Source organism: Saccopteryx leptura, chromosome 4 (assembly GCF_036850995.1).
Source record: "Saccopteryx leptura isolate mSacLep1 chromosome 4, mSacLep1_pri_phased_curated, whole genome shotgun sequence".
Lineage (NCBI taxonomy): Eukaryota > Metazoa > Chordata > Mammalia > Chiroptera > Emballonuridae > Saccopteryx > Saccopteryx leptura.
Window position 1 is genome coordinate 183,755,627 of NC_089506.1, and position 27,071 is coordinate 183,782,697.

Consider the following 27,071-nt stretch of genomic DNA (forward strand, 5'->3'; position numbering starts at 1 on the left):
TTGCTTTTGTAATTGCAGAATCAATGTTAAAAGGTTTGGTAAATGTGGGACATCTACCTGCCTCTGCTACACCACTTCTTTGATTCTTCCCCACACAACAATGTGTGTGTGAATGGGTATAAATGAGACTCTGCTGAGGAGGTGCAACTGAAGTGAAATATAAATGCAGCCTATTAAAAGATTATCTCCATAATTGAAGAGAAATCATTAAAATGTTACATCTTTCACAGGGATTCCCCTTGAGGGTGCACACAGTCCTAGACTTGCTTCCTTGTCGTTGGTCTTGTTCCTTCAATTCCTCCTTCAAATATACACTGCACAAACCACTTCTGCACCTGGGTACCGATAGGGTTGCAGGTGGGGGCCATGACCCCCTCCTCTCTCTCTTTCTCTCTCTCTCTCTCTCTCTCTTTCTCTCTCTCTTTTTGTATTTTTCTGAAGTTGAAAACGGGGAGGAAGTCAGACAGACCCCTGCATGCATCGGACCGGGATCCACCCGGCATGCCCACCAGGGGCAATGCTCTGCCCATCTGGGGCATTGCTCTGTTGCAACCAGAGCCATTCTAGCACCTGAGGCAGAGGCCATAGAGCCATCCTCAGCGCCTGGGCCAACTTTGCTCCAATGGAGCCTTGGTTGTGGGAAGGGAAGAGAGAGACAGAGAGGAAGGAGGGGGGAGGGGTGGAAAAGCAGATGGGCACTTCTCCTGTGTGTCCTGGCCAGGAATCGAACCCAGGACTCCTGCACGCCAGGCCGACGCTCTACCACTGAGCCAACCAGCCAGGGCCAACCCCCTCCTCTCTTAAGTGGACAAAGGGACACTGACAAACTAGATGTTCCAGGTCACAACCCCTGGGCATCCAGGTAACTAACCCGGGTGTGGAAGGTTCCCTAGCTTATTTACAGTTAACCTTACATAAATCTCTGGAATCTACATTTTTTCCTTAACAACTACCAGCCCCCATCCTGAAATCCCCTATTTAACCCTAGCTGTTAGAGAACTGGTTGCTGACCTCTGCCTTAGGAGTCAGTCCGGCAGATGACCCCCTAATAAACTTTTCTTAACCTGAACTCGATGTCCTCCTTCAGCCGACCTTACATTTTGGTGATGAAACCCGGGAGTGGTGCCTGCCAGAACCTGCTGGATTGCCCTTCTCTCCTGCTTCCCTTCCCCTGGGCTTGATCCGCCTCCTGGCCGCCCTTCCTGGACCTGCTGAGAGGACGCTCTTCTCTGGGGCTTTGCACCCTTGCCATTGCTGACCCTGCAAAACATCACTGGCCTGATTTCTTCTCTCACGAGTGCTAAACGAGTTCTCCTAGCTCTCGGGTCTCCTCTCTCTCTCTCTCTCTCTCTCTCTCTCTCTCAAGTCCTAGCACTAGGCCAGGAAGACTCTCTCGGCCTCCGGGCCTGATCCTCATAGATCTGGGGACGCCCAATTTGTGAGTGATCCTTGCTGTCCCTCTTGGAGACTGGCCAGGGAACAGGAATGCCTCTTCCCTTGGCCCTTCCTTTTTCTAGGATTTCTCACACTCACCTTTCATAGTCTCTAACTTCATGTCATGGGAGCCTTACAACTATAGTACTGCATCACTCCAATATCGACTAGATAAAGACTCTCAATGACCCAAAAATGACATTTTTGATTTTAACACACTTCGAGAGCTCAATAACTTCTGTCAACGCAATGGTAAATGGATGAAAATCCCTTACATTCAGGCCTTCTTAGCTCTCTGCTCTTGTTCCTCTCCCTGTCAAACCTATCAAATCCTCTTAGCACACTCCAAACCTCTTCCTTCTGTAGATTCCGACCCTTCTTCTTTGAATCCAGCTGATCACACTGCCCCTCCGTCTGCTCCCCCTCTTCCTCCCCCCTATGCTGACAACTCCCCACCACCTAGAGATTATACAAGCTCAGAGTCAGGCACTGACAACCCCCCAGACCCCCCTCCTCCCCCTCCAGGAGGTAGCCGGGGCTGAGGGAATTGTGAGAATCCAACTCCTGTTCTCCCTCTCGGACCTGTCACAAACAGAGAAAAGACTAGTTCCTTCTCCATGGACCCAAACACATAAAAGAAATTTAGATATCTAACCCAGTCATTCAATCTGACCTGGCAGTGACCTTTATAACCGTATGGTTGCCTGCTTAATAGCGGGACTCCAAAAGGCCACCCACAAGGCACTTAACTATAAAAAAAACTCCAAGAAGATACACAACGAGTGAACAAAAATCTGGTCTAGTTCCTGTCCCACCTAACAGAGGCACTCCAAAAATATACTAAAATCGACTTCAATTCGGTTGAAGGGGCCATAGTTTGTAACACTCATTTCATGTCCCAATCAGCCCCCAATATATGGAAAAAGCTTAAAAAGGCAAAGGAGGGCACTCAAACCCTTCAACAAGATCTCCTGAGCATGGCTTTTAAGGTCTATAATAACCAAGACGAACAGGAAAAGGCAGACAGAGCCAAAGAGATCAGGCAAAATACCAGCTCTTGACAGCCGCCCTTAAAGGTTCCAATGCCCCAAAGAGGCCTCATAAGACTCCACCAGGGCCCTGCTTCAAATGTGGAAAGGAAGGTCATTGGGCAAAAGCCTGTCTGGCTCCTTGGGCCCCGCCAGGGGCTTGCCCTTGCTGCGGGGAAAAAGGGACACTGGAAAGTAGACTGCCCTCTCGCTCCTCTAAGGGAGGGTCCAGTATCATCCAGCCCTATCCCAGACACCTCTGACCTAGCCTTGCCCAGCCTGCTGGGATTTGCCACTGAAGATTGAAGGTGCCCCGGGCTGTTGGCCCCATCTCACATCACCATGGAGGAGCCTAGGGTAATCATCCAAATAGCAGGTAAGCCGATCTCATTTCTTATAGACACGGGGACCACTTACTCTGCCTTGCCCAAATATTTGGGTTCTGCTCATCCTTCACAGATCTCTGTTGTGGGTGTTGATGGTCTTAGTTTCCTCCTCACTTGCCATGGATCCACTGCCTTGTCTAATATATGGTGTCTCCTTTGCACACTCTTTTCTCCTCCTATCTCAATGCCCTACACCTACTTTAGGACAGGACCTACTCTCCAAATTCAGAGCCTCTCTTTCCTTTCACCCCCCATCCTCGAAGTCGACCCTGTTACTGCTTCTTGGCCAGCCAGATTTGCCCACTTCTGTTACAAATTTACCTCTACCACAAAGCATAGTGAATCCCAAGGTTTTCCTTACCACCCCCACGGTTACAAAACTCCAGGGTTTCATCTCTGGCCCCCTGGTTTCATCTCTCCAGATTAAAGAAGATGAAAACTCCATCTTCACACATGCCTACGTTGACAACCCTTCCAGTCAACCCGAATCATCGCCCAGATACGCCTGCTTCCCCTTAGGGCCCACCAAGGTCAGACTCACTAAAATCCAAGAAGAAGAAGGACAGCCTGTGCCATCTTCAAAACTCCCTAGAGGAAATTGCCTCCACTCTGGTAAAACTCCAAGACCAACCTGATTCCCTGGCCACTGTCGTGCTACAAAATTGCCATGACTTGGACCTCTTGATGGTGAAAAGGGGGGTATCTGTATTTTTTCAGAAGAACAATGTTGCTTTTACCTCAACCAGTCAGGGCTGGTTAGAGAATCAGGAACAAAGCAGAAGGAACGAGCTGAACAAATCCGTGAAAGACAAGAGGGGTCTTGGGATCAGTGGCTGCGCACAAACTGGATGTCTTGGTTATTACCCTATTGGCCCATTCACTCGCATTGCTGTCATTCTAGCATGTGGTCCCTGTCTTCTGCACCTTTCCTCTAATTTCCTCCAGGACCACCTAAAGGCCTACACTAACTGGACTGTCCATGAACTCCTGTTAGTCCAAGCCACCTACCAGAAGGTCCCTACTTCGCCACCGCAGCCTGTGGCCAGCCATCCCTTCCTGACTCACTGCTCCTTACCAGCAGGAAGTAGCTACAGAAAAATGATCATTACTCCTCAACCATATAACAAAAGGCTGGAATGACAGGATTGCAGGTAAGGTCCATGACCCCCTCCTCCCTTAAGTGGACAAAGGGACATTGACAAAATGGATGTTCCAGGTCACTACCCTCTGGGCATCCGGGTGACTAACCCGGGTGTGGAAGGTCCCCTAGCTTATTTACAGTTAATCTTACATAAATCTCTGAAAGCTACATTTTTCTTTAATGACTACTAGCCCCCACCCTTAAGTCCCCTATTTAACCCTAGTTGTTAGAGAACTGATTGTTGACCTCTACCTTAGGAGTCAGTCAGGCAGATGACTCCTTAATAAACTTAACCTGAACTCGGATATCCTTTTTTGGCAGAACTTACAGGTACCATCACCCATTCATAACAAGCCCCTGGCCGTAAAAGCCCCATCCTTCTTCTGCAACAACCCCCATTCCAGTAATCCATACCACACAGCGATCCCAAACAGTCTGTATTCAAATCAGAGGAAATTGGTCTACAATAACGTAATTAAGGGGAAGAAGAGGCCCATTTAGGAACAAGGTGTCCTAATGAGAAACACCTGACTCAATGAACCAATCACCCCTCCTCTCCTCAGTTCTTTTTCCCAAACTCTTAAGGAAGAATAACTTTTTTTTTTAAAGAAAAGTATAAAGAATTCAATCATTCACTGCAGTAATTCAGAAAAATCCACACACTAGACATCGTTTTGGAGAACAGAGTTTCTTTTTGTTCGCCTTCAAAAACAACTCTGGGTAAATATTATTTCTAGTTATGTATACTGTATATGTATGATTCCAAGATAACTGTTTTTCTGAGGAAAAAAGCCCACCACATTAAATGTGCAAATTAATAATAAGATTCATTACAATTCCAAAGGTTAAAATGTCTGTCTTAGAATACAGTTTATCAAATATTATACAAATAGATATGTGTATAGAAAAACTTCCTGAGTAACCATGCTGCATTCACCTTGCCCAGAATTTGTCTCTCCTCCAGCGACTCTCAGAGGAATCACGAAGTGCATGCAATGTACTAATCTAAGCCTCATAGCGTCCCAAGCACCCAGAGAATGCCACTCAATGTGGAAACTTTGACTTAATCGAAACCTCATGTTAAAAGCAACTAACATGGGAAATTCACTTCCATTTCCCAGCGAACTGGCCCTTATAGATGCATGCCAAATGTCAGCTCAAGCAAGAAAAATGCCCCCAAACCACCTCACTATAATTGCAACCTCAGCCAACTTCAAGAAATCGATGGACCATGAGTGTCGCTGGCAGTCTGTCCTGTTTCGCCCCATGAGTCCCAGCTTGCTAGGTGCACACAGATTTCATCAGAGGGATGGCAGCTTAATTTGTTCAAATGGTGGTCTTGATCTACACTGTCTTCTGTTTATTCTTCCTTCATATTCCTCTCTCTCCCAAGTTTTTGTTTGTTTGTTTGTTTGTTTTAACTTTTGGGCATCCTTAAACTACTTCAGCCATGGTTTGGGGCTCAGAATTTGGAGGAAGTTAAAAGTCAAGAACTTGTAATTAAAAGCAAAACTGGTTGCAAATTAAAGGCAACTGTCTCCCTTACCTGCCAGATCAGGTAAAAAATAATAAAGGAGTCCTCTAGATTATGTTAGCCATTGCAGTGTTCCTTGAGGTGCTACCACTCTCAAAAATATATATATTTTCCTAAATTCAAAATAAAAATATGGGGACTTTCTATTATATGAATCCAGGCTTCAATTCAGAAAAGGGCAGACTGCCCGTTGCCGTCAACATTTAACGCTACTATGAGAGCTAAGATCATAATCGCTTTCACAACACGTATGAAAGTATTTCCATTCTTGCTTGTTCTCTCAGATTTTATTGGCATGACCTACTGTTTCTGAATATTTGGTTTTATGTTTCTGGCTTTGCTCTCTTTTTTTCTCACATTTCTTAACTGATTTTTATCTCGGTTTATCTTTATCAACACAACCATATCAGCAATGGGAAGGTCCTTAGCATTAAACTTTTAGTTATTGCTTTATTCAGATATCTTTCACCTCCATGGTCACAGTGAATTTATAATGGATTGAGTGTTCTCTTATCCAGATAGCTGAACATTTTGTAAACATAACTTCCACTCTCTGAAGAAATATGGTAAGAATAATATTTATGTAGGCTTATGAAGGTTATGGTAAATATTACCATCTTTGGGGAAATCTGTTTCTGCCATAGCATGACATTATTTTTATAAACTAGGTGGCAGAACATACATTGATTCTTTTTATATAAAAATAAATAGGTCCCCTGGCCGGTTGGCTCAGTGGCAGAGCGTCGGCCTGGAGTGCAGGAGTCCCGGGTTCGATTCCTGGCCAAGGCACACAGGAGAAGCGCCTGCTTCTCCACCCCTCCCCCTCTCCTTCCTCTCTGTCTCTCTCTTCCCCTCCCGCAGCCGAGACTCCATTGGAGCAAGGTTGGCCCAGGCGCTGAGGATGGCTCCATAGCCTCTGCCTCAGGCGCTAGAATGGCTCTGGTTGCAACAGAGCAATGCCCAGATGGGCAGAGCATCGCCCCCTGGTGGGCATGCCGGGTGGATCCTGGTCCGGCGCATGTGGGAGTCTGTCTGACTTCCTCCCCATTTCCAACTTCAGAAAAACACAAAAATACAAAAAAATAAATAAATAAAATAAAATAAATAAGTCATCACTAAACATATAAAAGATACGACATACATTGCATATAAGATACTCTTTTCAAATGATAAATGGGTTTTCTCCAAATAATAACCCTTAAATTAACTAAAAATTAAGATTCCTATAAACTTTAGAAGTATTGCATAATTCTAAAGTTTAGTGATCTGATTTCAGCAAACTTATTAAAGAAATCAAGGAACAAAAAGGTACTTACAAATTTAAATTTTAAAAATATATGTTTTAAGCCTGACCAGGCAGTGGTGCAGTGAATATAGCATTGGACCAGGATGCAGAGGCCCCAGATTGAAACCCCGAGGTCGCCAGCTTGAGCACGGGCTCATCTGGTTTGAGCAAGGCTCACCAGCTTGAGCCCAAGTTTGCTAGCTTGAGCAAGGGGTCACTCTGTCTGCTGTAGCCTCCTGGTCAAGGCACATACGAGAAAGCAATCAATGAACAACTAAGGTGCTGCAATGAAGAATTGATGCTTCTCATCTCTCTCCCTTCCTGTTTTGTCCCTAAATGTCCCTCTCTCTGTCTGTCTCCGTCCTTGTCACAAAATATATGTTTTAAGACAAGAAAAGCAGCTTACTACTGACAAGCTGGTCTGAAGGTTACTATTTCTATTCAGCTTACAACAGAATGACCCTCAAACTGAGTTTTTGCTTTTCTATATACTCAATGATGGTGACTGAGCCAAAGTTCAGAAATTACACTGAATAGGTCAGTGATTTACAGTTCAGCTTTTAACCACTTTTATTTTTCTAGGATAAGTACACACACACATACACGCACACACACACACATAATCTGAGTTGATATGTATGCTAGATATGTCAATAAAAATACAATAAATAATAATAACATACTCAACATTATTCTCAATGAAAAGACTGAGCCTGGTTAATTTTTGTACAGTGGAAAAAATGGTACTAATGTATACTATAAAAATTTCCAGAAAAAAGTTATCAACATTATATTAATATATTCAAAAAATTAGCCCTGGCCGATTGGCTCAGTGGTAGAGCGTCGGCCTGGCGTGCAGGTGTCCCAGGTTTGATTCCCGGCCAGGGCACACAGGAGAAGTGCTTATCTGCTTCTCCACCCCTCCCCCTCTCCTTCCTTTCTGTTTCTCTCTTCCCCTCCTGCAGCCAAGGCTCCATTGGAGCAAAGTTGGCCCAGGCGCTAAGGATGGCTCCATGGCCTCTGCCTCAGGCACTAGAATGGCTCTGGTTGCAACAGAGCAAAGCCCCAGATGGGCGGAGCATCGCCCCCTGGTGGGCATGCTGGGTGGATCCTGGTCGGGTGCATGCGGGAGTCCCCGTTTCCAACTTCAGAAAAATACAAAAAAAAAAAAAAAAAAAAAAAAAAAAAAGATCAGACCAGGGGATTTCTTTAATCTGATTAATTTGCAACATCTTTTTTTTATTATTATTTATTCATTTTTAGAGAGGAGAGAGAGAGGGAGAGAGAGAGAGAGGGAGAAAGAGGAGAGAGAGAGAGAGAGAGAAGGGGGGAGGAGCTAGAAGCATCAACTTCCATATCTGCTTTGACCAGGCAAGCCCAAGGTTTCGAACCGGCGACCTCAGTATTTCCAGGTCGACGCTTTATCCACTGTGCCACCACAGGTCAGGCAATTTGCAACATCTTAAATGAGACAAATTTCACAACAAAAAGTATTTGTCCATGTTAAGTGACACATTTGGTAATTCAAGATTATTTCAGTTGTTGGTAGATTTGTGAGGATTTATTCAAAAAATTTAATTTCATGCTTTTTAAAATTTTTTAATTTCATGCTTTAATTTATATTAACATAACCCTATATTCAACTCTTTTTCTTTTTTTTTTTTTCCTTTTTTTCTGAAGCTGGAAATGGGGAGGCAGTCAGACAGACTCCCGCATGCGCCGACTGGGATCCACCCGGCACGCCCACCAGGGGGGGATGCTCTGTCCATCCGGGGCGTCGCTCTGTCGCAACCAGAGCCACTCTAGCACCTGGGGCAGAGGCCAAGGAGCCATCCGCAGCGCCCGGGTCATCTTTTTGCTCCAATGGAGCCTCAGCTGCGGGAGGGGAAGAGAGAGACAGAGAGGAAGGGGGGGGGTGGAGAAGCAGATGGGCGCTTCTCCTGTGTGCCCTGGCTGGGAATCGAACCCGGGACTCCTGCACGCCAGGCTGACGCTCTACCACTGAGCCAACCGGCCAGGGCCTTATATTCAACTCTTAGTAAAGCTGATCAACTCATCTAAAATACATTTTATCATACCAAATATATATTTCCTCATTTTTTTTTATTGAAAGGCAGGAAAACAGAGAGACAGACTCCTACATGCCCCCCAACCAGGATCCACCCAGCAAGCCCACTAGGGGGTGATGCTCCGCCCATCTGGGGCTGCTGCTCCATTGCTCACAACGAGACATTTTAGCATCAGAGGTGAGGCCGTGGAACCATTCTCAGCACCTGGGGCCAACTTGCTTGGGCCATTCAAGCTATGGCTGTGGGACAAGAGGAAGAGAGAAGGGGGGGAGAGTAGGGGTGGAGAAACAAACAGGTCACTTCTCCTGTGTGCTCTGACCAGGAATAAAACCCGGGACTGCCACACACTAGGCCCACACTCTACTGCTGAGCCAACCAGCCAGAGCCTAGTCCCTAAATATTTGATGCTTCAAAACAAATTAGAAAATATTTATATTTTGAACTGATGGAAAATGAAAATTTACTAAAATTTGTGAGATACAGTTAAAACAGTATGTATATGAAGTTTATAGTAATTAAGGCAGTTCTAGAATAGAAGTCTCAAATCATAAACTAGGCTAGTACCTTAAAAACTAGCAAGACAAAATCAAAATAAACTCAAATCAAGCAGTAGGGAGGAAATCATAGTAAGAGCAGCAATGAATGAATTTTAAAAAAACAGTAAATATAAAGAAGAACCAAAAAGCTGTTTTTTAAAAAATGTCAATAAAATGGATAACCTCTAACAAGTCAGAAAAAAAAAAGAGAGAAGTCACAAATTAATAATATCAGGTACAAAAGAGAAAATATCATTGCAGACCTCACAGACATTAAAAGAATAAGAGAATACTACAACCACCTAATATTATGCACCTGACATTATCTAAACCCAACAGCTTAGATAATGGTCCAATTCTCCAAAAACCACAAACTATTAAAATTCAGCAATGATTAACTATATAGATAGCCTAAGTAGTCCTGTAAATATGAAAGAAATTGAATTAACAGTTTAGGGCCCTGGCCAGTTGGCTCAGCAGTAGAGCATCAGCCTGGTATGTGGATGTCCCAAGTATGATTCCCAGTCAGGGCACACAGGGAAGCAACCATCTGCTTCTCCACCCCTCCCCCCTCCCTTCTCTCTATCTCTCTGTTCCACTCCCACAGCCATGGCTCAGTAGACACAGGTTGGTCCCGGACTCTGAGGATGGCTCCATGGCCTTCCTCAGGTGCTAAAATTAGCTTGGTTGCTGAGCAATGGAGCAACAACCCCAGTGGGCAGAGCACTGCTCCACAGATGGCCAGCTGGGTGGACCCTGCTCGGGGAGCATGTGGGAGTCTGTCTCTCTGCCTCACCACTTCTCACTTAAGAAAAATTAAAAAAATAAAAAGAATTCATAGTTTTAAAGAAATTTAAATTTTCTTCCATAAAATAGAATTTCAGGCCCAGATTGTTTCACTGGTAAACTCCACAAAATATTTAAGAAAAAATAACATCAATTCTACAAACTCTTCCAGAAAATAAAAGTATCCATGTTTTTCTAAGATTCATTTAAAGGTGATTTCTGCATGATCCCATCAAATACTGAATTTGCCAGTCCCTGAAGTATATAAATGTTGACAGAGATGATTGAGAATTATGTGTCTTTATTTTCTTTATTCCATCGATATAAACATGAGCTTGAAATTTCTGTAATTTCCAAGTTGAAATCTTGCTATGTTGCAATTAACTCAATGCATAACATAATTCATAAATTTGTTTTAGTAAATCACTTTATAAACATTACAAGTGCATTTTTTATGCATCTAGAAGAGGACAGAAACACAATCAATGAAACACACATACAGAGAAAGAACAATTAAATAGTGTGTTAGATTCTCAACCATTCCAGTCATTGACACATGCCCAAAGGTAAATTTTAAATAGGAAACAGGACACTATTTCCTCAGCTGGCCTCAGATCTTGAGTGTCTCCAATAAAGTGAGCTCCTTTTGAATATGTATATGTATTAAGTATAATATATATATATATATATACACATATACACACACACACACTGCATACAACTCTGTATGTACTAAATTCATGCACACACAGTATATAATATTTAAGCCAATTAAGCCAGTGACTAAACTAATCTAAAGAAACCATAATCTATTCCAAACAAACACTAGGCACGTTGCATTTTATGGCTCATTTAAAAAATTTTTAATAGCAATTTTTATTATAAATGATTTTTACTTTATGTGTCAACTATAACACCTAACCTGTGTAAATGATATAACTCTATTCCACATACTCCCAAACATTAACCCAGAAACACTACGCACATTTGGGCACTCATTTATATGATCGGTGACTGACACACTTTTAAGAAGTGAACAAATGGCACCACTTTAAGAAACAGGAGGAGAAATGCTAATATGACATAAAGGAAATTACCAAATATATCATATAACAATGAATATAGGCTGAGAACATTGAAGAATGAGAAAGGCTTTAGAAATAAAAGAGCAAAACACAGTAGGACAAACAAATAAGCTGTGCTGAATGGAGAACACAAGTAACCCACTAAGTGGAAACATTAAATATTTGCATGATGAAATTTTCAATTTACCCATGATCTAGGACAGCTTGTCTACTACGCAAACTTCCTAGTCTAAATATGAGACTGTGTGATACTTTCACAATGGGGGTTCTGATGAAATCATTGTTTGTGTTCACTACAACAGATTTCTAAGAGTTTAAAAGCAATGCTAATTATTGGTCAATTAATCATATAAATATTTAAATATTTTGTTTTTAGAAAGTGCCCAGGTGAAAAACAGTTGATATTTCTTTTTGTTCTAGGAACTTCCACAAAGTTGAAGATCAGGTAGACGTCCCAAGACTTCCCTCGCTTATTCACACTTAGTTCATTTATTTCCTTTGAAAAACCCTTTTAACATAATGGATTGCATCACCTTTTTGAAAACTCTCTGCTTCATTTCCATGAGACGTTTTTCTTGTTTTTTGTGTTGTTGGTTTTTTTTTTACAGAGACAGAGAGAGAGAGCCAGAGAGAAAGATAGATAGGGACAGAGAGACAGGAACAGAGAGAGATTAGAAGCATCAATCATTAGTTTTTCGTTGCTACACCTTAGTTGTTCATTGGTTGCTTTCTCATATGTGCCTTGACTGTGGGCCTTCAGCAGACTGAGTAACCCCTTGCTCGAGCCAGCAACCTTAGGTCCAAGCTGGTGAGCTTTGCTCAAACCAGATGAGTTCACGCTCAAGCTGGTGACCTTGGGGTCTTGAACCTGTGTCCTCCACATTTCAGTCTAATGCTCTATCCACTGCACCACCGCCTGGTCAGGCATTCCATAAGACTTTAAGTTAAGTAATATATTGAATTTAACAGTATATTCTTCTTTCTAGGGGTATTCATTGATCCAAACTACACAGATTTCAATCAACAGTGCCCTCCACTTAATGACATTATTATCAGGGCAGATATGATCCAAATGCTTTTAGTGTCCATTCTTTTATGTATTATTCCCAGTCCCATCCCTACACCCACCAAAAAAATTCAATACCATGTGCTAGAGTGTAGCCTTCAAAATTCCCTTCCACTATTATACTCTTATGTATCCATTAAAAAAATAGTATAAAATTATATTTGGGAAAAGAATCTGTACCCTGATGAAAAGACAAGTTATTATGTAAGTTGTTGTTTCCAAATGAGATATGAGTTTATAAAGAGATAGAATACTTAGTATTTGAGGAGCATTGTGTAGACTATCAGTTTGTGGACTTTTTCCTTTTCAATCTGTCTGTCTAGTATGATTTTAGTTATTGTAATTGGGAGCAACTGGTTAATGTAGAGTTTTTTTAGATAACTGAAGAAAGAATTCAGTCATAAATTAGGCACATGAGTAAGTGTCCCTGTTTAGAACTGCACAGAAGACTGAATAGAGAGGATTTTCCAATTTGAACTTTACTCAACTTTTGATTTTTACAAGATGGGTAATTCTATTTGTGGGCTTTAATATCTATGGAAAATTAATAATTAAAAATTCTGTATTCATCTTGTTCAAATTTGAGAATTCTGTGAATTATGTTAATGAATGAAGATTGTAAATTGCTCATTACATAACCTGTTCAAATGTGCTAGGTGCTAGGTGTACAGCAGAATGGGACAGAAAGGGAATATTCAATCAAAATACAATGTAACTTTATAGTTAACTTAATGGATGTGAATAATATGACCCATTTCAGAGATTTTATTGTACAATAGCAGATAGGCATTCCTTGTGAGCCAGAATTACCCAACTTATTCCTGATTCCAGACAACTGTGCAAGAGTTGCACAACCTGAGAAGCAATTAGCAATTAAGTACAGTCGTCCCTCACCATATCATAGTTCACTTTTCATGTTCTCACTGTATCACGCATTTTTAAATTGTATATATCTAATTTTGTATTGCGTATTTTTCGCTATACTGCAGGATTTTGCAGTATATAGGTATTTTATATATTCATTATTGTAATTATTTTTGCAGTAAAATAAGTATTTTCTAGCCTAAAAAATTGAAAACAATATAAAAAAATACAAAGCCTTAAAATATATATAACTAATAAAATATAAGGTTGCTACTTTGTGGATTTTCACCTACCGTGGGGGGGTGGGAGTGTCCTAGAACCTAACCCCTGCTATAGACAAGGGACCACTCACTGTATAGGGAAGAGAAGGACCTTCTGATTTCCTACTGGTCATCTGAGAAGACAGGTAAGCCATGTCTCTAATTTCCAAGAGGTTTGGTTTTTCAGCCTATGTGCTTAAAAGAACTACGTATATAATTGCTTAGAAGTAATAACACAGACATACACAGATACCCACCCCTGGGAAAAACAAACAGGAAAAACCCTTCTAACCATCCTAAATTAGTTCTTCCATAAAGGAGGTGCTACCAGTCAAACTGGGTCAATTCTATGTCACCAAAAGAACTACACTTATAAATGGATAATCTTAGAGGACATATAAAAGTCAAGTGGTAAGTATGTGGCTTTCACTAGCACTTTCTTCTTAGAATGTAAGAAAAAATAAAAGACATGTCCCACCTCACCTATGTGAGCCACAGATAGTCTTTCTTTGACACCCGTGACAGTAAACTTTGTATCAACTTGGTTAAATAATTCCCTGTTATTCTATCAAACACTAAACTAAGATGCTGCTGAACAAGTATTTTGATTAAAGTGCATCATCAGTTGACTTTAAGTAAGAGATATTATCCTAGATAACCTTGGTAAACCTAATTCAATCAGTTGAAAATTTTTTAGAGTAGTGTTGAGGCTTCCCTGAAGTAGAATAAATTCTGCTTGTGGACGTCACTTCAGCCCCCTGCCAAAGGAGTCCAGCCTGCCCTTCCTGAGAGCTGGCCTGGTGGAGTGTAGACTTGCCTTGCCAGCCCCCATGCTAATATACACCTATTCCTTGCCAAAAATAAAAATAAAAAACATTCTTTTTTTTTCTCTTTCAACTATATAGATGGACTATAATCATCTTCAATGATCTATAATCATCCTTTCAATCCCTATGACTAAAAAGTAGGATTTGGGTATAAGGTTGGAAGGAGGTTCCCTTAGGACTAAAGCTGAAGTCATGAGCTCCACCTCAGTTTTCCAGAGAGCTCAGAACTGTGGTATCATCTAACAACAAAGCAATACTACATTCTTTGTTTACCAACCTCCTTTACACTTATATCTCTCTTAAGAAACTCTGTAATGAGAATAAATTGGTCAAGGCAGAACCTTGGCATTACTTGATCTAGTTCCTGTTCCATAATGTCATCTTAGTATATAGAATGTCATCAAAACCTCACTCAGATCTGATGAACACACATATACTTTAGTCATACACATACATACACACACTATAGAACACTTCCTCCTACCACTGAGTTCACCTGCAGAGACACTGGACAGTTCTCGCAACATGGAGAACTTCCTCCGTGAAACACTATGTCTCTAAGATTCTCTGCTGGGCAGCCTGTGACACGAGGATGTAAGGCCCTCAATAGTACCTGGGCAGCCTGTGACACATGAGGACTTAAGGCCCTAAATAGTACCTGGGCAGCCTGTGACACATGAGGACGTAAGGCCCTCAATAGTACCTGGGCAGCCTGTGACACATGAGGACGTAAGGCCCTCAATAGTACCTGGGCAGCCTGTGACACATGAGGACTTAAGGCCCTCAGTAGTACCTGGGCAGCCTGTGACACATGAGGATGTAAGGCCCTCAATAGTACCTGGGCAGCCTGTGACACATGAGGACGTAAGGCCCTCAATAGTACCTGGGCAGCCTGTGACACATGAGGACATAAGGCCCTCAATAGTACCTGGGCAGCCTGTGACACATGAGGACGTAAGGCCCTCAATAGTACCTGGGCAGCCTGTGACACATGAGGACTTAAGGCCCTCAATAGCACCTGTCAATCAATGAGAACTGAAAGTCACGGCCTATGGCCAGGTTTTGTATTGCAATGTGAAAAGAAATGCTTGGGTGTCTTCCACATGGTTTCTCAGAAGATATGCGGTCAGGAGTGTTTTGACTTGAATTTACTATATGGATGAAATAAGGTCCTATCCCCTTCAGTAGTCCATTAAAAATTTCTCTCTGTTTTGCTGTTATGAGTATTTTTCTCAAAAGAATGCATATAAGAAGTGTTTGTTATCCCATGGATATAAAGAACAGTAAGATTCAGAATAGATGACGATCAGCTGTCTTTTTTATCAAGCAGAAAAAGAGCAATTTTGGAAGGAGAGATGAAGAAAAAGAACATTCAATATTTCTGGGGTTTTTTTATTGAAGAGAGGAAATTACAAGAAAATCAAGGTTTCAATAAAAGGGAAATAGTATTAACAGACTCATAATGTAAAGAACCACAAGAAATTAGTCTTCCAGTATTCCAGGCTCGAAGTTAAAAGACCACATTTAAGTATGAGATTCATCAGTTACTGGATATTTGATGTTAACAAAATGACATAATAAGCCTGAACCTCAGGTTTCTATCTATAAAATGGGGATAATGATATTCAATTTACAAGGCTGTGGTAATGGCTACATGAAATAATTTATGTAAAAAAGATTTTAACTTTAGAAATTTATGCAAATTTAGAAATTATTATTATAAAAGATCCATCATTAGACATGCAAGAAAATTAAATTACCATAATGCAAAAAGACTGAAGTTCTAAATCCAGCATTCAATTAAACAGCAAAATTCAGTTGAATTAACCCAGCATCTCTAAGATGTCCGGCACGCTATGGCACTGTTAACAGCAAGTCTGCTCTATAAACGCCAGTGTTCAGTTATAAATTCGCCTATTCAATTTGGCATCACACCTTTATAATCACACAAATACATATCAAAAGCCTGTGTTAGCTGAGAGGTCATCGAGGACACAGTCAACAGAAAGATAAAAGCACAGAATGAACCGAGCGTGAAACAGAAAATAATCTATTTGAACAAAGATACCATATGTGGTCTTTATCTGGAAATGGTTTCATGTCCAGAAGGTCTTTTGCTTTAAATCAAATTGAGCTGTATTTTCTGTTTCCTTTTATTGGACATTATATACTGGTATACAAATAAGCCAAAGCAGTGACCGGGGTGGGATGGGGGGGGGGGGTGCAAGGGAGGGTGAGGAGGAAACACCTAAAACTAAAGCAAAACAATAAAACAATCATGTTGATTCCCCCTTCTCAGAGGCCTAAAAATGTACCTTGTTTGCCCAGAGAGGCTCCTCCTCAAGTCCTGATTAAAGGCAGTAAGAGCACTTCAGCTGGCAATCTTGTTTAATTTTCCAACTGTCGTATCAAATGATAACTACCAATATTACACAGCATGAAAATGAAGGTCAAATGCTATAGTCTGAATGTTAAATAAGGCTCAGAATATAACAGGCTTTCAACAGGGGAAATGTTGCTTATCTTAAAGAACCTGACCTCTAAAAATGTGCTCCTAGACCACACAATGGGCTGTACTTTCTTTTCCAGAGCATAGCAATAGTGATGGCCCTGTCATCACTGGGCTTCTTTGCTCCTAACTCACAATGCCGTGGGGCTCAATACATTATGGTCTCTCACTAGAAAGTCAGTCCTGCCATGACTTTCCTCCTCCCTCATCCTCAAAAATCCAGCAAAGAATTTTCCAAAAGACATCAACACTTCTATTAATAAAATTTTCCAATGCTGGTATTAAATATACACAATCAAAGAAGAAACTTCATGTTTTCCTATTAAAAGGTCTTACTCCAGAAGACTGCACCTGTGAGGCCTAGAAAGTCATTTTCATATTATTAATATTACAGTGTTCTGGGCTTTCTTACAGTTTTACCCTCTTCATCAGCCTTATGCTAACTGTTGGAAAGACTGATGATTCTACTCCAACGTCTTATCCACATCAACCATGTAGTATTTGTAATTCCATCATTATTGATTATGATAATGCTTGTATATTATGTTTGGGGACAATGCTGAAGAAAATGCAAACAGAACAGAGGCACATCATAGTTAAGTCACTGTTTGCTATGAACACCTATTTGTAAGCTACTGTATTCATTTAGGGAGCAGGGCCTTGCTAAACTGGGACTTCCCAATTTTGTGGAAGAAGCAAATGGGCTAGGATCTGGTGAAGACTAGTTCAGAGAGATACAGTTATAAGATCCAGGTCTTCAAAGGACTTTGGACAATTAGATATGTGCGCACTACTGGAGGGGGGAGTTAAAAAGGAGGAAAGAGAAGCCAGAAAATACCATCTCCTAACTCTATTCCATATTATCTTTCAGTCTAACTACCACCACCCATATCTGATACAAGCAACTTTCTGGAAGCTCCAGTATGATTTAATATGGACTCTGAAAGGGGTCTTAGCAATTTTGACCACACACTCACCCTCAGGGAAGTTGTGCAACACTGTATGATGCCAGTGGCCGAGGCCAGGTAGGTACACATTGGATTTGGGCAGATGGTAGAGAAACTATGGAGCCAAAAAACACCGGGCCATTTCCGTTTAATAAAGTCTCACAACGGTGGACAAGCAAACAGGTAGGGGAAACTGCTTCTCAGGCAAACAAACAGCAAAAATGGCCTCTCACAGTGGCAGGCAGGCAATCTGCCATCAGCAATCTCCCCTGAGTGCAAGCACCCATAGCCTCATACAGGCCACGCACACATGCCTCTGCCACATGCTCATGCACTAATCAAGCAAAATACTGGCAGCTGGTACATCGGCAAGAAAGCCTAACACAGCTGTTTTCCCAACACACTGGTTGTCTTCAACAGTTTTGAAAATGAAAAGTTACCACTGTCATGGGAGGAAGGAAACAAAAACAATTCAATGTGCCTGTAATGCTGGTGGCTAAGGCCAGGTAGGTTTGTATTAAAATCAGGCAGGTGGTAGAGGAATTGCAGAGCCAGAAAGCTTCAGGCTGTACCCGTTTACTGGAGGCTTGCAGAGACTGCTGAGCAAATAAACAAAGGAAAACTTGCTTTTCACAGTTGAGGGCAAGGGGTCAGGAAAACTGACCCTTACGGTGGCAGCTGAGGACTCAGAACTATACCTCACAGTTGCAGAAAGGTGATCTGGGAGAATAGCCCCAGAGGGAAAACACCCATAGCTTTTCATAGAGACACAGGTGGCTTTCTGGCACGTGCTCACACACTAATTGTGCAAAGTGCTTGCAGCTGGAAAACCAGCGAGCAAGCCTCACATAGCTGTTTTTCCCACAGTGTCCATTCAGGAGTCCCTGTGTCCAGCTTACAGGGGAAGCTGGGCTCTGCTGAAGTCATCTTCTTCTTTAATAGACAAGCCAAAGTCACACAAAGGGTAAGTGACAAGCCCAGAACACAAAACTTCCAAAATCTAAGGCTAGTGCTTTTTCCAAGCACAACTACCCTTCAGGTTTCAATACTTTTCTCAACAGCTTTGTCCCTACAAATCCAAACTAAGGTGGAAAGGGAGAAAAGAAAAGTTTGCCCATATGCCTGGAGATGCTTTTCAGAAGCCTGACTTAACAAAAATTACCAAATTCTTTGCATCTATTTCTAAATATCAAGTGTTTCAGATTTAAAAGCAGTTGTAATAAGCTTGGTGGTTCCTACCACCTGCCTCATAAATCAGTATAATAAGGCAAACCTGGGTTAAACCATCGTTGTAAGGAGCCAACACGTTCTAAAAGCTTCATTCTGTTGTAGTGTATTTACTATCCCTTTAGCAAATAGAGTAATAGAATGTTAAATTTGAAAAATACATCACCTAATTCTGGTCTCTTAAATGAAGATACTAAGATCAGCTGCAGCCATAAACATAAAGACAGGTAACATAAGAAATCAGTTGAGTAAGAAAAGAACAGTTTCTTGGAACTGAGAAAACCAACAGTGCAAACAGCATAACTAACAGCAGCTAACACAGGATCCACCGATGAGGCAATGGATGATGGGGGATCGTGGAAACATGGAGAATGCCAGCCCACCTGAAGCCAGTTGTGACCACGTAGACACACAGGCCCATTGTCAGCTGATTTAATCAAAAACCTGGAATCCAAGTCTTTGTATGAAAATCTCTAATTTTAAAATTCTTGCATTCATTTTTAAACATTTATTTTAAAAATAAATAAAACCTTTGCAGGCCTATGGCAGGACTACACTCTGCTAATTTATGATGTCTCGTCTTGGTCACATGACTTCTACTCCCGGCTTCGTTTTCTGTTTAAGAGCAGGTGGAAGAACAGCTTGAGAGCCCTCAGCGGTCGTGCCTACCTGTTCAGCAGCCTGCGCCGTGGGAGCTGCTGTCCAGTCCTCAGTGGCCGGCAGAACGCTCCAGACTTAAGCGGGAAACTGCTGAACAGGCACAAAGTGCACCTGCCCAGCCTTCAGACCTGCCTGCGACCTCCGATGGAGTAGCAAAAATTCCGGAGCTTGGAGCAGTCTTTTGAGCCCATAGTTCCTCCCAGGCAAATGCTTTTCCCGCAGCGGCCTGCTCACCCTTTCCAAACTCCTCAGGACCTCTTACGTAAGAGTGGAGATCAGGTGTGACCTCCACAGCTGCTCCCGGGGGACGTTGCCACGCATGCGCAGAACTTCCCAGCCCGCATCTGCACATCAGGCTTGAGGAGTGAGCTCCTCCTCCTCTACCAGGTGCAAATGTGGGCGTAGTGTGGAAGAGTCTGTGTTACACAGAGCGTTGTAGGCAGGTAGGCCTAGGATGCCTCGGTAGAAGCTGGTAGTGGACCCTGAGATCAGTAAGCCTCGGGAAGACAGCCTGAATTTGGTTAGTGAGGGTCCCAGGAGTAGAGGAGCCAGCAGTAGGAGCTGCTCCGGTGGCTGCAGCCAACTCAGGACAGCCCACTGGCCAGTGTTCCTGGAGGAGGGGGCACTGACATCGGTGGGGTTCTCAACAGCAACAAGGGCATGAGCCAACAGCAGTATCTTCTCCCAGGTTCTCTTCAGATTTATGATGCAGATGCCATCACTTTTCCTTTTGTAAGTGGACTGTTCCATTTGGAGGTCATGGTTGGTGCCATTCAAGTGGATACCTGCTGCAAGGAATTTGAGGACATCCTCCTCCTTCATCTTCAGGATATCGAGTGCTCCGGACATGGTGAAAGGTTTTCTTTACTTGTGAGGGGACCCCAGGACAATGCTGTTTGAACTCCTTTCTGGGGAGCCCAGAAAGGCTGCCACATTGTGAAGTAAATAATGTCCTTTGTGTTCACAATATGACCAATCAGCACACCGACTTGGACATTTGTATTTGTTTTAGAAATGTGAATATAATGTTTCAATTCACCCTCACTCTCCACTAAACTTCACTTGGAATTGACCTTGGGAGGTTGCTCTTTGGGGGTCCGGGATTAAAGATAGAGATTGCAACAACACAACAGGAAACAAACTCAAGAAGAACCAGTGGGTGCCCGTGACGCTGACTTTTTTTTTTTTTTTTTTTTGTATTTTTCTGAAGCTGGAAACAGGGAGAGACAGTCAGACAGACTCCCGCATGCGCCCGACTGGGATCCACCCGGCACGCCCACCAAGGGCGATGCTCTGCCCACCAGGGGGCGATGCTCTGCCCCTCCGGGGCCACGCTCGACCAGAGCCACTCTAGCGCCTGGGGCATTGGCCAAGGAGCCATCCCCAGTGCCCGGGCCATCTTTGCTCCAATGGAGCCTTGGCTGCCGGAGGGGAAGAGAGAGACAGAGAGGAAGGAGGGGGTGGGAGTGGAGAAGCAAATGGGCGCCTCTCCTATGTGCCCTGGCCAGTAATCGAACCCGGGTCCCCCGCACGCCAGGCCGACGCTCTACCGCTGAGCTAACCGGCCAGGGCCATGCTGGCTTCTTAAAGCCCTGAACATCAGAATCACCTGAGATTTTTCACCTAGGAGGGTCACATTTTAAATCACTTACCAGATCTCCCTTTCCAAGACAAAAGGCAGCAGTTAGGTTTCCTTTTCTTATCTGTTACTGTTTTTCCACCTTTAAGTCATTTGGCATATTCTCCTGTGAGTCCTTTTAGGCTCTCTTAAGTTTGTCAAAACCCATTCTTAACAAAATGCTGGACTGTTGCTAACTCTACACAGTAACTACCAGGCACTTCTTCCTCCCGGAAGGAAATAATGTGCTCCCTTTAATTAAATATTGTTGGGGGAGAGCAAACAGTAATGATTCATTGTTAGCCTTAGTACTGAATTAGGATAGAATTTGGCCTATTAGACAAACTTTGAAGCTTTGTTGCCTGCTGCACAGGTGCTTCCACTCTTAGAAAAACAAAAAATTGGTGTGTGTATAGGGAGGGTTGATACACTCTGCATAGAAATAAAAACAGTGTTCTAATATTAAAGGAAAAACGCACGGATAGAGTCAAGAAGCAGCTCGGCAAAGTCATTACCGTGCTTATTGCCATTTGAAGGCACAATGATTGAAGTTATTGTCTTAATGTAAGATTACTAAATAATGCATCCCATAAAGGAAAGACATTGCATTGGCCATAAAACGTGTGTAACTGCAACACCATTCATACTTATTTAATGACATTTTAGAATTGGATGGTAATTAAAATGAAGCAGGAATTTTTAAAAGGCAAGAGAAATTCAAACACGCCAGTATATAAATTGAAGCACTCTTTGTTTTGCAAGCACATAAAGAAGTTTCGCATACTTGTTTTTTTTTTCTCTTTTGGCCCACTGGGAACAGCACAATCTTGACTCCTCAGAATTTCCACTTCTAATTGCTAGGAGGGTTCATTATCAGCTGTCTAAAGTGCAATGCATCAACCTTGCAAAGCTGAGTTACAAAAGACGTTCACACATCTGATGGGCTGCTGTGCTAAATACATCTTAATTTGTGCTGCATCTGCTGTTTTCTAATTTGTTTGTCATGCTGTGAAAGCTGCAGACTTTGTTAGAACAGCTCCGAGTTTTTTCCTTTAAAATGCATTAATTCTTCATTTAAAAAAAAAAATGGCTGTCTTCCATCATTTTTCATCTGTATCTTGGAATACCATAAACTTAATTCTGTTATGCACGTATATGTATGAAAAAAATTCTTGCATTTGAATATGTATATGTTTTATATTATAAAATAAATGCACATATATTTGCATGTGCATCAAGACAAACACTCAGTTTAATCACCAAAAGCAAAACAAACTTTTTCCAGCAGTTACTGGATGCACAAAGCAACAAAACATGCCAATCTCGGAACTCTGGCATGGATAAGACTGTTTCAAGTCAGCAAGGTCTGGTTTACATTCTCTTCCTATACAGAAGATATGCATAAGGGTGGCGCTCTCTGTTCAGACCCAACTAAGCAGCAGTTCAAATGTAAACAACATATGCAATTCAGTGTGATCCAGAATAAACCAGTCTCACATTAGGGAAGTTTAAATTCGAATTGGGAAAGAAAACAAAGACCACCTTCTTAGGCCCATGACTCCTTCTCTCTTTTCACAAAATACAGTGTCCAAAGTGAAAGCAGGGCCTACTTCCTGGGCAGTGACCTATGCAGTCTCACATAAGGACCCGTGCTTAGAAGAGCTCAGTTTGGTTCAATGCTCTGCTGTCACTGTGGAGATGTTTTTAATAATTTTTGTAGATGGCGCCCTGCATCCTCACTTTGCACTGGACCCCACAAACCATATCACTGGTCTTGAGTGCAGAATGTGTTGTAGAAACACTGGTGGAACAGCCAGTGGATTTACTCTGCAGGATTTCAAGCTGTCCTTTTATCTTTATGATCTCAAAAATGTACCCCTTGAAATGAAGAATAAAGAAAAGAGGAAAGTGGAGAGAGCAGGAAGCAAGCAGAGAAGGAAACACTCAGATAGTATTTAGCTTGTATTCATATAGTTTTACAGCGTAGGGGGGATGGAAGGCAGCCATTTCTAGGTGGTGTTTATTATTTCTGAGCACAAAGCTTCTTTGAATGAAACTGATTTAAAAATACCTTCTGTCATCGATTTTGACTTCATTAGCCAAAGTGGCACTCAAAGTCCTTCTATAACCTTTAACAAAGTTAAGCTATATACAATTCCAGTGATTTAACAAATTCCTACCAAGCCTTTCCTTTACACATATACATACTGTATGGCCAGTAGTCGCCACTGTTGTGGCCATTCACATGCAGGTTCCCATTAGATTCGGGCAGATGGTAAAGAAACAGTAGAGCCCAAAACTGGTGGGCCATTCCTTTATTCTAGCCTCGCACCAGCCGGCGAGTAAACACACACAGGCCTCCAAAATCCTGACACAGTCTCCGGTTTTTTCTAGAATCACAGGCCCCCACCAGTCTCAGTTACCTCTGGTTCCCCATCTGCACACCTTCTCCCTTCTCCTTTCTTCACAAACCGGCTTCTCCTTCAGCACCCTGCCAACTGGGCTTCCTTCCTCCTTCTCCTTCATCTTCTCTTTTTCTGTTTAAAACTTTTTGGCATGAAACCCCTCCTCCAGCAAACATTACCATAACAATGACCCTTCCCAAGCAGTAAGGTAATCTGCAATTTTCAATCAACTGCCCTGCTCTGAGGGCAAGCAAGCACACAGGTGGCTGCCCAGCATCAGTTTCAATAATAAAAGTAAGCAAACTCAAAAAAACACAAATTTTACAAACTCATTTGCCCAACACATACATAAACCAAATTATTTCAGGACCTCCCCCCAAAATCCAAGGGAATACAGAGGAGTTGGAAACCTCAGAGGACCCTCTGTGACTCTTTCCCTATCTCAGGCTGTTCTTGGAATGGGGCTGTGAACTGAGGGGGCAGCGAGAGGCTGGTCCAGAGGCCAGCATCCTCATGATTACAGCCTAGAGATGGGGATGCAGGGGAGCAGGTCTGCACCCTGGTGTCTGCTGACTGGACACCCTTCCAAGAGAGAGACACAGGCTGCATTTACATAATGCCAGTCAATCTTCTGTGTCAAGTTTCCCCAAGAACATGCAGAAGCAATGGCCAAGGCCGGCATTCTGACCGCTGGAGTCACAGACAAATCAGGGCTTCCATAGAGGAGGATGTTGAATCAATAAGGTGTACTGTTCAACCAGGGCTGAGAAAAACACCTCATAAAGTAACAGCATTTGTAAAGGTTAATCAATTCAGCTAATTGTAAATGCTCTCAATTGTCAGTCCCTAAGCAGTACCTTCTCTTTGTAGCTAATAATTCACTGTGGGATGCAGCAGCTCTAAAGCAGGAAGCAGAGAAAGTGGGGAAAGCAGTCAAATTTCTCATTACTCCCTGCATGTTGTGCTCCGTTGGTGTCTGTAAATGTCAATACAGTTACCACAGGGAGAGAGCCTTTTTTCCCTCCTAGCACTACTTGCCTCCTTCGTTATATACAAAACAAAGTAAAGAGCCTAATTATCTTGGTCTAGGCAGATGGAAGGGAAATGAGGGTATTGATTTTGGGGGGCAATATCTTAAGGCAATGCAGATGACTAATAAGCTGGCCCGTTAAAGGGATGGTTTTCCATTCACAGCTTTTAGAAAAACACATTATATACCCTGCCCAGAATTGACTCAGAAAAACAACAACAACCTCCCGTCCTTTTCTCCCCACTGTCTTCATATCCCCAGTAAGAACAAAACCAGTGGGGAGGGTTTTTTTTTTTTAAGTGATTGTCTGAGAAATAAAAACAAATCATATCAGGCAAAAAACAATGAGATAATTCTACCCTGAAATTACATCCAGACTCTAGCAGTGAAAGCAAACCAGTGATTTTCATGGAACCAGACAATTCCTGTCTTTCCATGAGGCTTGATGGTCAGGACAGTCCCTACCTCCAGGCCACTAATGGGTGCTCTGTTGGGGACTCAGAATATGTTTTGTCTGAGCAGCGCTAGAAAAGTTATGGGAAATGGTGATACAAATCAAATGATGAATTGTCCTAAGAAAAATCACTTTCTTTTCAAGATCTTACATATATGCTTTCTATTCTTTACTTTGTATATGTATATGGTATTATGTTTCAGAAAGTCTTATTTCCCTGCAGTTACAGAAATTGATCTTCTATATGTAGAAAATACAGTTATTTTCAAAGTTATAGTTATTTTCAAAGAACGTTTATATAAGCCAAAATGAAGATCAGGACTATTTCAAACGTTTTGGGACACAGTCATATATGTAGCAATGGTTGTAATAACTAACATTCACCCATTGATTATACCTTAGAATCCAATGATGTATATAATTTCTTATATTGAAACATGAACTGCTGAAACACACAATTTCCCTTTATTTCATCTACAACTTAATGAAATATAAATGTCTTTTTCCTAGAAGTAAGGTTATGAGTACATTTGGAAATGTATAAGGAATCACAGTTTCTATAAATCCCAAACCTTCAACCACTTGAGAGAAGAATATTCTCATCTTTTATGTATTTCAGTTTAGTTTTATTAATCAAAGGCATTGTAAAATTCAAGTTAAATAGATGAGAAGCCTTGTGTCCCTGTCAAACAGTTTGGTGTTTCAGATACATTGGATAGTGTGGTCAAAGCAAGTGACTCAGTCAAATCACACCACCATGCTGACCTGAACAGCATCAAGCATAAGCTGGGAAAGGTATGGAAAACAGGTTGTTGGCAGCTGGCACATCTCAAGATGTTTTATCCCCCAAATATGTAGGATAATGCTAAATCTATGTAGGATAGAGCATGTTTCAAGTCAAATAAACTGGTGCGCTGTAATAATAATGGTGGACAGTCAGGAAACGAAACTGAAGTGCTTCCCTACAGTAACAGAACCATGGGTTTACAAAAAGAATTATCTTCTTAGTGAGAACAGTTTTGTGTTAGTCATAAGTATGATTTAAAACATCTCCTATTTACCACTGAAAAATGAGAAATTAGAAATATCCCGAGATACCTGGCTAACAAGCGGAAGCAGGGGTGGGTGGGGGGAGACATCTTCAACAATGAACTCACTAAGCCCACCTTTCCACTCCTCTTTTTGTCTCTCTTCCTCCCTATCCCCCTCTCTTCCTTTGTCCCCCTTTCTAAGATATATTCCTTTCATGTAACATTGCCATTTTCCCATAATTTCAGGAGAAATTTTCTGACATTTTTTAAAATGCTGAGAATCAGAGTCAAGTTCTCTAAATGCAATTTTTCCCTTTAAAGGAATGGAAATACCTGTTAGAGTTTCAGGACCCTACAGCCTCAGGCAAGCAGTGAGCAAAGTTAACAAAACAACCACCGACAACCTTATTATCTTATTTCATGTACTGGTTGTTCTTCAGCATTTGATACCTTCATCTTCATATATATTCCGTTGGAGCCTCACCCTTTTATACATAATGTAATTTTTTTTTCCAGAGAATAAATTTTTACATCAGTTTAATAATTTCTGGAAGTTATACTGGAGTATCGCTCAACTCGCTTCTAAATTAAAGCACTTATTAAAAAACTTTGAAGCACTCTCACAATTTTAAATCACTGTGCACATAGCAATTTAAAATTATGGGAGCAGTTTTATAAGCACTTGAATTTGGAGGTGATCAGAGACCTGAAAATGTGCAATATCGAGTAATTTAAAATTATTAGAGTACTTCACATTTTTTATAAGCTCTTCAGCTGGGAAGTGATCGGGTTCTAACATCTGAGCTTATGCAGTACAAAGTGAAGTACTCCTCAGCCTGAAAAGATTCACTCTATTAAATCAAACTACTTTAATAATTTTAAAGTGATG

General features: G+C 41.8%; 1 pseudogene; it reads right to left on the minus strand.

Moving 5' to 3' along the window:
- Positions 1 to 19,569: 19,569 nt before the first annotated feature.
- Positions 19,570 to 20,493, minus strand: LOC136404296 (small ribosomal subunit protein uS2-like; annotated as a pseudogene).
- Positions 20,494 to 27,071: the final 6,578 nt, after the last annotated feature.